At 38.6% G+C, this 9,664-nt stretch overlaps 1 non-coding gene across 1 annotated transcript; it reads right to left on the reverse strand.

Annotated features, from left to right (window-relative positions):
* Window positions 1-5,942: 5,942 nt before the first annotated feature.
* LOC131244922 (small nucleolar RNA R71) lies at window positions 5,943-6,049 on the reverse strand. Its single transcript, XR_009170690.1, has one exon. It is a non-coding gene; the product is annotated as a small nucleolar RNA R71 (small nucleolar RNA).
* Window positions 6,050-9,664: the final 3,615 nt, after the last annotated feature.

A 9,664-nucleotide genomic window follows, 5' to 3' on the forward strand; every position in this document is an offset into this window, starting at 1 on the left:
ACCATTAGCATTATATGTGCCACCATTCATCTTTAAGCATTTCACATGCATTATAAATATTAATATACCATATGCAACATCTATACCATCATCCATCTTCAAACATCTCACACACACTAATGTTTCACGTATGTAAATACATCATGTTTGATAATATAACACGTGTCATAATTCACCGTCGGCGTACATATATGTCACGTTTGTTGTTTTGGAGTAAAATATTAATCAACAGTTCATTCTTTTGAACAACAGCTTTAAAATATTAATCAACAGTTCATTCTTTTGAACAACAGCTTTGAAATATTAATCAAAAGTTCATTCTTTTGAACAACTTTTGAAAATGAAGAATTTTTTATTTTTATTTTTTAAAGAAAATCTTGATTAAAAAGCAACTTAGGAAAAATCTTGATTAAAAAACTACTAAAGAAGATGGCTTTTAGTTTCTCACCGTTTTAAAGAAAAGACTTCTCCCCAAAAAACCTCATTTTCCTTGTGCATTTCAGAAACCAAAGGGTGATTCGTGCTAGAGAGATTGAAAAGGCATTTCGTGCCACACGTGTGAATTGACATGTCTGTCTGTGACATCTGACATGGACTAAATGGCGTGCTGTTCTACTCATTACAGACTCAACGATTTCCTTCTAGTACCCATTTTACTCAAACATGTGAGGCCAGCTTGATGAACGGACCACTGGATTTTGTGTCAGAACATTTCATGGTGGACCACACCTGAATAATGGCCTAGATCTCGAACATACGTGACATGCTATTGGCACGCGTGTGGCATATCGCTTCTCGCTCTAGCATTTCTGAACATATGTGACACAGATGTTTTTAGTGTACTTGGGTCTTGATTTTGTGAAAGCGTGGTTGTGATTTGGTGATCTAGACCGTTGTCTGATGCACACCCCTGCCAGATCGTACCAAGTCCAAAAAATCTCCCAAACTTGTTATCCTAGCCATACATTCTTGTCTTTGTGTCCGATGAATCTCCACCACCTGTAGTTTTTCTCAGCCGTCTATCTCTAGATCACCGGTCGAATTTCTAGATCATTCCATCCAGGAGATTTTTGGGCATGATCCACAGATGGTGGGCCTCATCAGATCAAAGGTAGTGCATCTTTCCATTCCAACATGTTGCATTAAGATAATGAGAATCTGATCAATATATATAAGTTACGGTGCTCCTAGTTACAGTCCACTTAGACAATTAGTCCAACCGGTGATCTAGAACTGTACATTAGGGCAGGTAGATGTTATGGGCTACCGTGCAAAATATCGCACTAATGTAACAATTGTAACTATCTAATCATCAGCCTTTACTTTGGATGGTCCAGATCGTTTGCACAAAACTAGGTCCAATCAACAATTTGTTAAATCTATTTATTGAATCTCATCGTAGATTGCTTATGATACTAGAGAGTCCCTTTGATCTGGAAATCCTAACCATCCCATCCATGGATTTGAAAAAGGATGGCTATGAAAATAAGAACAAATCAGGAAAAAAAAAATAAAATTAGATTATGTATATTGTGGTTCGATTTAAAGTTTCAATCACATGATGAACGCAGGTATGCTAGAATTGAATGTGCGGCTCAATTCAAACTGAACAACTATGACCCCGAGCACCAAGATAAGCCGATAGAAAGTATGTGACCAAGATAGATTAAGATCTGTTCTTGTTCAGCCACTTTCACAATATGTTAAAATGATCAATCGATAGTTAAAGGATAGGGTTCGTCCTCTGATAATGGATTATACTTTTATTTTCCGTGCGAAATAACTTTTTGATATAGATTAAAGAATAATGAGAAAGAAATTCTTATAGTCGATCACGGAGAACAGGTGCAAAACACTTTCCTAGATGAAGAACTCTACTTGAACTAAATCCAATATATGAGCATAAACTAGAATAACAATTAAAGTTAACAGCTACTTGATTATCGCTATGGATTATACCAACGAATGTAAATAGTAGGTAAAAGTAAAGGATTGCACCCGGGAATGTAAATGATTGGTGAAAAGTAAAGGATTATAATAAGGAATGTAAATGACAAATTATTGAAAAGATAATTGAAAAATATATTTAGTTTAATTGTCTTGATATGAGACAATTTGTTTTGTTAAATTCTCTTATTATTTATAACCTTAACCCGACCATCTGGATGCTTGATATGTTTTGACAGTTGTTATAACCATTTTAGTATTACTTAACCCTTTGCTTCTAAACTTGACATCTGTCATGTAACCGCTTTAGCACGATTACTCTTCACTCGATCACATGGTGGATGACGTGTCATTACTCGATGCGTCTCAGTTGTATTACTGTTGAGGGTTAAATATTACATATTAGACCCCAGTTATTTCCTGAATTACGAATATGATAATGTTTTAACGGGCTATTTTAATCGTGTTTGTGATGCAAGGAGAATTGACGAGCATGGATTGAAAAGGATGCTAAAAGCATGGATTTAACGCTCAAGCATCACCAAGGCATTGGACGGAACTCCATGGGATGAAGATAGAGGATTTACACTCCAGATATCAGAGAAATTCCTGCTACTCACTTTAAACAGGCCTGAAAGACGTCCATAATGCAAGATCATAGGGTTCCCACCATCTGATCGGCTCCAAACTTTATATATGGCTTGATGATCATGAATTAACCGTACACGTTGATTTTCATCCATTGGATCCTTGTGAAAGTGGCTCAACGGACAGATCAGCCCATAAACCATTGATTTTGGTCCCAGCTGAGATCTGGATATTCTTCAAACTGGACCTAAACAGCTTAAATCAGATGAGAAAAGAGATGGACAGATCGGATCTTCCACAAGCATCACATTGAGTCCCACCTTGAGTGACATGTGCAAAGTGCACATGTGCACTAGCAGTGTACCGAACCAATAAAATTGGTCATATGATCTTTGACCGACTGAATCCAAGGAAAAAAATGGAAACTTTCGTTTTCCTATTTCCACGCCCTGCGAAACGCTCGAACAGAGCATTGTGGTTGGATTCTGTGGACCACGACCGTGATCTTCATAATCGATCTGGATCGTCCACTGGAATCGGACGAACGTTCTGCCTTAGACCATGAAAACTACGCTAGGGATGAAACCGGATATCGCGCTCACCATGTTGAACGTCTGATGATCGCCGCATGATCAATCAAGGTGGATCGTAGTAAAGACGATCTAAAACCAACCATATCTGAATGGTTTTTTGTGTAGCTTCCAATGGACGGATTGGATTTCTCAGAAAATCTTGATCATGAGCCCCACCGTCAACACAGCGTAAGAACGTGGGCTCTATTGCGTGCGTCCGAAGACCCGGAACGGTCTGGGCCACTACAATCATGGCAAGGATCGGTCTGGCCATCTGGTCTGCCCAAAATCTTTCCAGGGGACCACTGTTCACGCTTAAGGAGCCTGAATGGCTCAGATCTAGCGTATAACACATTCATAGGCCGACAATGCTGGAAAAATGCAAAACCATTTTGCGTTATCTGTCACTGCGTAATTCCTTCTGCGTAACTGGCTTACGCAACCATCGACTAGGTGCGGAAATTGCCTCCTGCGTCTTCACAGCCACCGGCCCCCTTCAGCTATAAAAGAAAGAGAAAAGAAGAGAGAGTGAAGCTCTCGGTCGGACGTGCATCAGAAGGAGGAGAGAGAGTAGAGGAGTTAGAGTTTGTTTCTTATTTTATTGTTTTGTTTTTGTTCAAGTTCTAGCCCATTCATGGCTGGCTAAACCTCTTAGCTAGGGCTAAGAGGTGAAGCTTGTGGCATGATGGGAAGACTCTATGGCTTTGATTCATTACTAAATTGATGTTGATCTTGGTTTGATTTTAAGGAATATCTTTAGTTTTTAATGGTTTGTTGTGACTGAAATTACAATAGATCTGTGATGGATTTGAGTATTTTCTTTTCATTATTGTGATTATGTAGTTAGGAAACCTTGTTGTTCACCATCGCCCCTTTGATATGGTTGGATGACGGAACCCTTCCTAACATTCATACATCACTCAGATTGGCTGTGGATTGGTTTAATTCAATTGTTTGCTTTGTCTCATGGCCATGGTTTTGTAATGGAATCCATTCTAATTTACATCCGTCTTGTCTCTTGAAAACTAGATCAACAACAGTTCAGATTCGATTTTAGTGATATATCTTCCAACTGGATGAAGATGGGACTTAAAGTCCAGTTGAGTTCGTGAATCAAGCGTAGACTTCCCTGCTACAAGTGGATCCTCTGAATCCCTAGTTTCCTTCTTCTGAATTCCATAAGTTTTAGATTAATATTTCACAATTATTACTCAAATTATAATTGATTTAGATTTCATCTTAGTCTAGTTCTAGTTCTACTTAATTTCAGATAACGTACATGTATCAGTCCCTTGGGATTCGACCTTAGTCTCACTGAGTTTATTACTACATCACAACCCTATACTTGGGGAGTGAACAAGTTTTTGGCGCCATTGCCGGGGATTGACGGTTACGATTCTTTGAAATTAATTGGTCTTAGAATTAGTTTAAGATTAGGATTTTACTAACTTTAGTTTTAGATTTTTATTTCTATTTGATTTCTAGAACTAACCTGTTTCCTGTTTTGTAGGATCCTGACATAAACTTCTAATTTGGTAGTTCCTTTCTAATTTATTTACTTTTTCGATATTTAGAATTAGGATTTTAGTTTTGGAAACTTTCTTATTCTAGATTTCCTTTTTAGAAACTAACTTTCTACTTTTAGAAATTTTCTATTTTTAGGCTTTCATTTATTTTAGAAAGTTTTTTTCCCTTTTTAGAAACTAACTCAACTTTCCCATTTTGTAGGATTCTGAGATATGTTTCTAAATTGGTAATTTCTTTCTTAATTTCTTCTTTGCTATTTCTAAATTAGGATTTTTTTTTAAATTTTTTTAGGAAGTTTCTAATTCTAACTCTTTTAGAATCTAACTTTGTTTCCTAATTTTATTTTTAGATATTTTCTACTTGTAGACTTTTTGTTTAGAAACTAACCTTCCTATTTTGTAGGCTTTTAAGATAGAAATTTCTAATTCGGTAAGCTCTTTCTCTACTTTCTATTTTTCAGATCTCTTTTAGTAACTTACTTTCTAGTTTGGGAGTTTCCTAATTTATTTTAGAAAATTTCACTTTCTTTTAGGAATTTCTTCTTTAGAAATTAGTTTACTTCTATCTTTCTTTTTAAGGATCTTCTAATTTAGTCCTTCTCTTTTTAGAATCTAACTTATTTTGTTTTGTTTTGCAGGTTTTTAACTTAGGGACTCTAATTTGGTATCTTCTTTCCAAACTTCTTTTTCTAGATTTTTATTTCCTTTCTTAGGATTAGGTTTCGAATTTGATTGAGGGCTACGAGTGTTTCATGCCCAAGTGGGCACGTGACAACACTCAATGTCTCTTGACTGAAGGAGGATTGGGTGAGGGGTTGACTATCTATCGCAAGACTAGACACCACTCGAAACCCCCTAAGTTAATTGAAGTGATGACTGAAAACCAACATCTTCTACCCCAACCTAGGGTGGAGGACATTCAGGATGAGAATGAGGTGCACCAAGCACCCCCGCCTCGTACTTTACGAGATTATTTACAACCAGCAGGGGTGAGTACGCCCTCATGCATGGTTTTTCCTGAAAATACAAGACATATGGACATCAAGCTAGGGGTTATCCAACTCCTTCCTAAGTTCCATGGGCTTGAATCTGAAGAACCATATCTACATTTGAAAGAATTTGATGAGATCGTAGCCACTTTATATTTTCAAAATGTGTCTGAGGACACAGTCAGGCTGAAACTCTTTCCTTTTTCCTTGAAGGAGAAGGCTAAGATGTGGTTACATTCACTACGTCCTAGATCCATTGGCACATGGAATGATATGCAGAGGGAATTTATAAAGAATTTTTTTCACATCATAAAACGATTACCCTTAGAAAAGCAATCATGAACTTCACCCAAAAGGAGGATGAAACATTTTACCAATGTTGGGTAAAGTTCAAGGATTTAGTCAGTTCATGCCCACAACACGGCTTTGAAACGTGGCGCATTACAAATTTTTTCTACGATGAACTGACATCTTCTATGCGCCAAATGGTCGAGACAATGTGTAATGGAGAATTCATTAATAAAAATGTCGACAAGGTATGGGATTACCTCGATAGTCTTGCTAAAAAAACACAATCATGGGACTATTACCCAAAATCGAACACCACGTCTGGCTGACTCAATCTAAGGAGAAAGGTGGTTTGTATCTCTTGAAAGATGAGGATGAACTCAAGTATAAAGTGACTACGCTCATAAGAAAATTTGAGGCCATGGAAGGAAAGAAGGATAAGGTTAATGAAAGTGTTAGCGACATCTGTGATTGCAACATTCATACAACTGAAAATTGTCCTACAATACTTGCCTTTTGAGAAGTGTTGAATGAACAATCCAATGCCGTAAATACTTATCAAAGACCTTTCAATGGACCGACCTCTAACACGTACAATCCTGGTTGAAAAAATCATCCAAATTTTAGTTGGAGGAATGGACAAACCGCTACCCCTCAAGGTTTCTTCAATCAAAATCCAAATCAGGGGAAACCTCAAGAAGAACCGGTTCAAAATTCTATACAAGAGCTGGCTCAGGCAATACAAGGATTTATAGATTTTATGCAAAAGATGGATTCACGTATGACAGTTATAGAAAAGGGGATGCTTCCTGCATAACCTCTCCCCAATCCTAAATCAAAGTACGAGATAAGTGATCCAAGCTCTTTAAATTAGATGGAGCACGCTGGATCTATCACCACTCTTAGGAGTGGAAAGATTATTGATAAAACCCTTCCGGTTAGGCCCGAAAAGCCTAAAGAAGCAGAAGAGGACAACAATGATGGATCTGGTGATGCCCTACAAAAATTAGAACCGAAAATTCTAGAGAAGCCAGTTGCTCCGTTCCCCCAACGGTTGGTTGCACCAAAACCTCTCTCTAACTCTCAGGATATTCTAGAGGTGTTGAAACAAGTGAAAGTCAACATTCCTCTACTTGATGCCGTAAAATAAATACCTTTATATGCTAAATTCCTGAAGGACTTATGCACGACCAAACGACGGTAGAGTATTCAAAAGAAGATCTTTTTAACTGAGAAAGTGAGTGTCATCCTAAAGCAAGACGTGCCATAGAAATTCAAAGATCCTGGTAGCCCAACCATATCATGTGTAATCGGGGACTATCGAATTGATCACGCACTTCTTGACTTAGGAGTGAGTGTCAATCTGATTCCCTACTCGGTATACAAACAGTTAGGTTTGGGTGAATTAAAACCCACCCTAACCACACTACAACTTGCTGATCGCTCTGTTTGTATACCAAGAGGGATAATTGAGGATGTGTTGGTCCAAGTTGATTAGATTTTACTACCCTGTAGATTTTATCATCCTAGACACCGAACCCATTAATAACATGAGCACTCAGATTCCCGTCATTCTTGGTCGCCCATTCCTTGCCACTTCAAACACAATTATCAATTGCAGGAATGGTGTCATGACTATGTCTTTTGGAAATATGACATTGGAGTCAAACATCTTTTTCAATAATGGCAAAAACTTAGAGGATGATGACGATTCCCACGACATTAACATGATTGACTCTTTCGTGGAAGATACGACACCTCTGACCTTATCCTCTGACCCTCTAAAGACGTGACTGGCCCACTCCCATGATTTTGATGATGACATGATTAGCAAGACGTGTGCCTTGCTTGATACTGCACCGGTACTTGAAGTTAACTGGTGGAGGCCACAATTTGAAGAATTGCTACAAACCGATATAGTGCCTTTACCGTCTAACCTCAAGCCGCCGAAGCTTGACCTAAAACCTTTGCCCTCTGATTTGAAATATGTATATTTAGGTCAAGATGAGACATACCCGGTGGTGATCTCTGCCCATCTGGAGAAAGAACAACGAGTATGATCATATCTACTCTCATTGAGCATAAGGGAGCCCTTGGATGGACGATAGCGGACCTCAAGGGAATCGACCCCTCGATTTGTACTCACCGCATATATCTTGAGGATAATGCGAAGACCGATCGGCAATCACAAAGTAGACTAAATCTAAACATGAAGGAATTGGTTAAGACCGAGGTTCTTAAACTATTGGATGTGGGTATCATATACCCCATATCCGATAGTCAATGTGTGAGTCTAACTCAGGTGGTTCCTAAGAAGTCTGCGATCACCATCGTAGCCAATGCCAATAATGAACTCGTGCCAACTAGGGTTACTACTAGTTGGAGAATGTGCATTGAATAAGGAAGCTGAATACCGTCATGAGGAAGGACCACTTTCCTTTGCCCTTCATTGATCAAATCTTGGAAAGGCTAGCTGGTCATTCCTATTACTGTTTCCTTGACGGGTATTCGGGTTACAATCAGATTGAAATCGCCCCTGAGGACCAGGAAAAGATCACATTTACATGTCCCTACAACACCTTTACTTATAGAAGGATGTCATTCAGATTATGTAATGCCCCTACCACCTTTCAGCAATGTATGATAAGTATCTTCTCTGACATGGTAGGGAAATATCTAGAGGTCTTCATGGACAATTTCTCTGTTTTCGGTTCATCTTTCAGCGAGTGTTTAGAGAGTCTTAAATGTGTGCTGAAAAGATGTGAAGAAAAGAACTTGGTACTTAATTGGGAGAAGTGCCATTTCATGGTTCATAAGGGAATTGTCCTTGGACATATTATCTCTTCCAAAGGAATCGAGGTAGATAAGGCAAAAATTGATCTTATCTCTAACCTACCTCCACCCAAGAACATACGGGAAGTGCGATCCTTCTTAGGACACGCTAGGTTTTACAGAAGATTCATAAAGGACTTTAGTCTCATCTCTCATCCTTTATGTAATTTACTTCAAAAGGATGTATCATACGAGTGGACTGAGCCATGTCAGGAAGCTTTCACTAAGCTCAAGGGCATGTTGACTAGTGCACCCATCATACAACCACCCGACTGGGGCATTCCTTTTGAACTTATGTGCGACGCGTTTGATTATGCTCTTGGGGTGGTTTTAGGCCAGAGAAAAGATAAGAAATCCTACGTTATTCATTATGCGAGTAAGACTCTAAATCCTACCCAAGTGAACTACTCGACTACGGAAAAGGAACTCTTGGCCGCAGTGTTCGCTTTGGACAAATTTTGATCCTACTTGATCGGATCCAAGATCATTGTTTACACTGATCATGAGGCGCTCAAGTATCTTCTGTCTGAGAATGATGCTAAGCCCTACCTGATACGATGGATCCTCCTACTCCAGAAATTTGACCTAGAAATAAAAGATAAAAAGGGAGTAGAGAGCGTAGTGGCTGACCATCTTTCTCGCCTTAATCCCTCTTATTCTCTTGAAATGACACATATCAATGACATGTTCCCTGATAAACAATTGTTTAGAGTCTCCCATTCACCTTAGTTCGCTGATATTGCTAATTATCTTGCGACAGGTTCCATACCAACACATTGGACTGCACAAGATAAGAAGAAATTCTTTACCAAGGTGCGTAACTTTTTCTGGGACGATCCATATTTATTTAAATATTGCCTAGACCAGATCCTAAGGAGATGTGTGTCAGACGATGAGCATCAGAGTATCATCTCCTTCTGTC

This window comes from Magnolia sinica, chromosome 4 (assembly GCF_029962835.1).
Source record: "Magnolia sinica isolate HGM2019 chromosome 4, MsV1, whole genome shotgun sequence".
Lineage (NCBI taxonomy): Eukaryota > Viridiplantae > Streptophyta > Magnoliopsida > Magnoliales > Magnoliaceae > Magnolia > Magnolia sinica.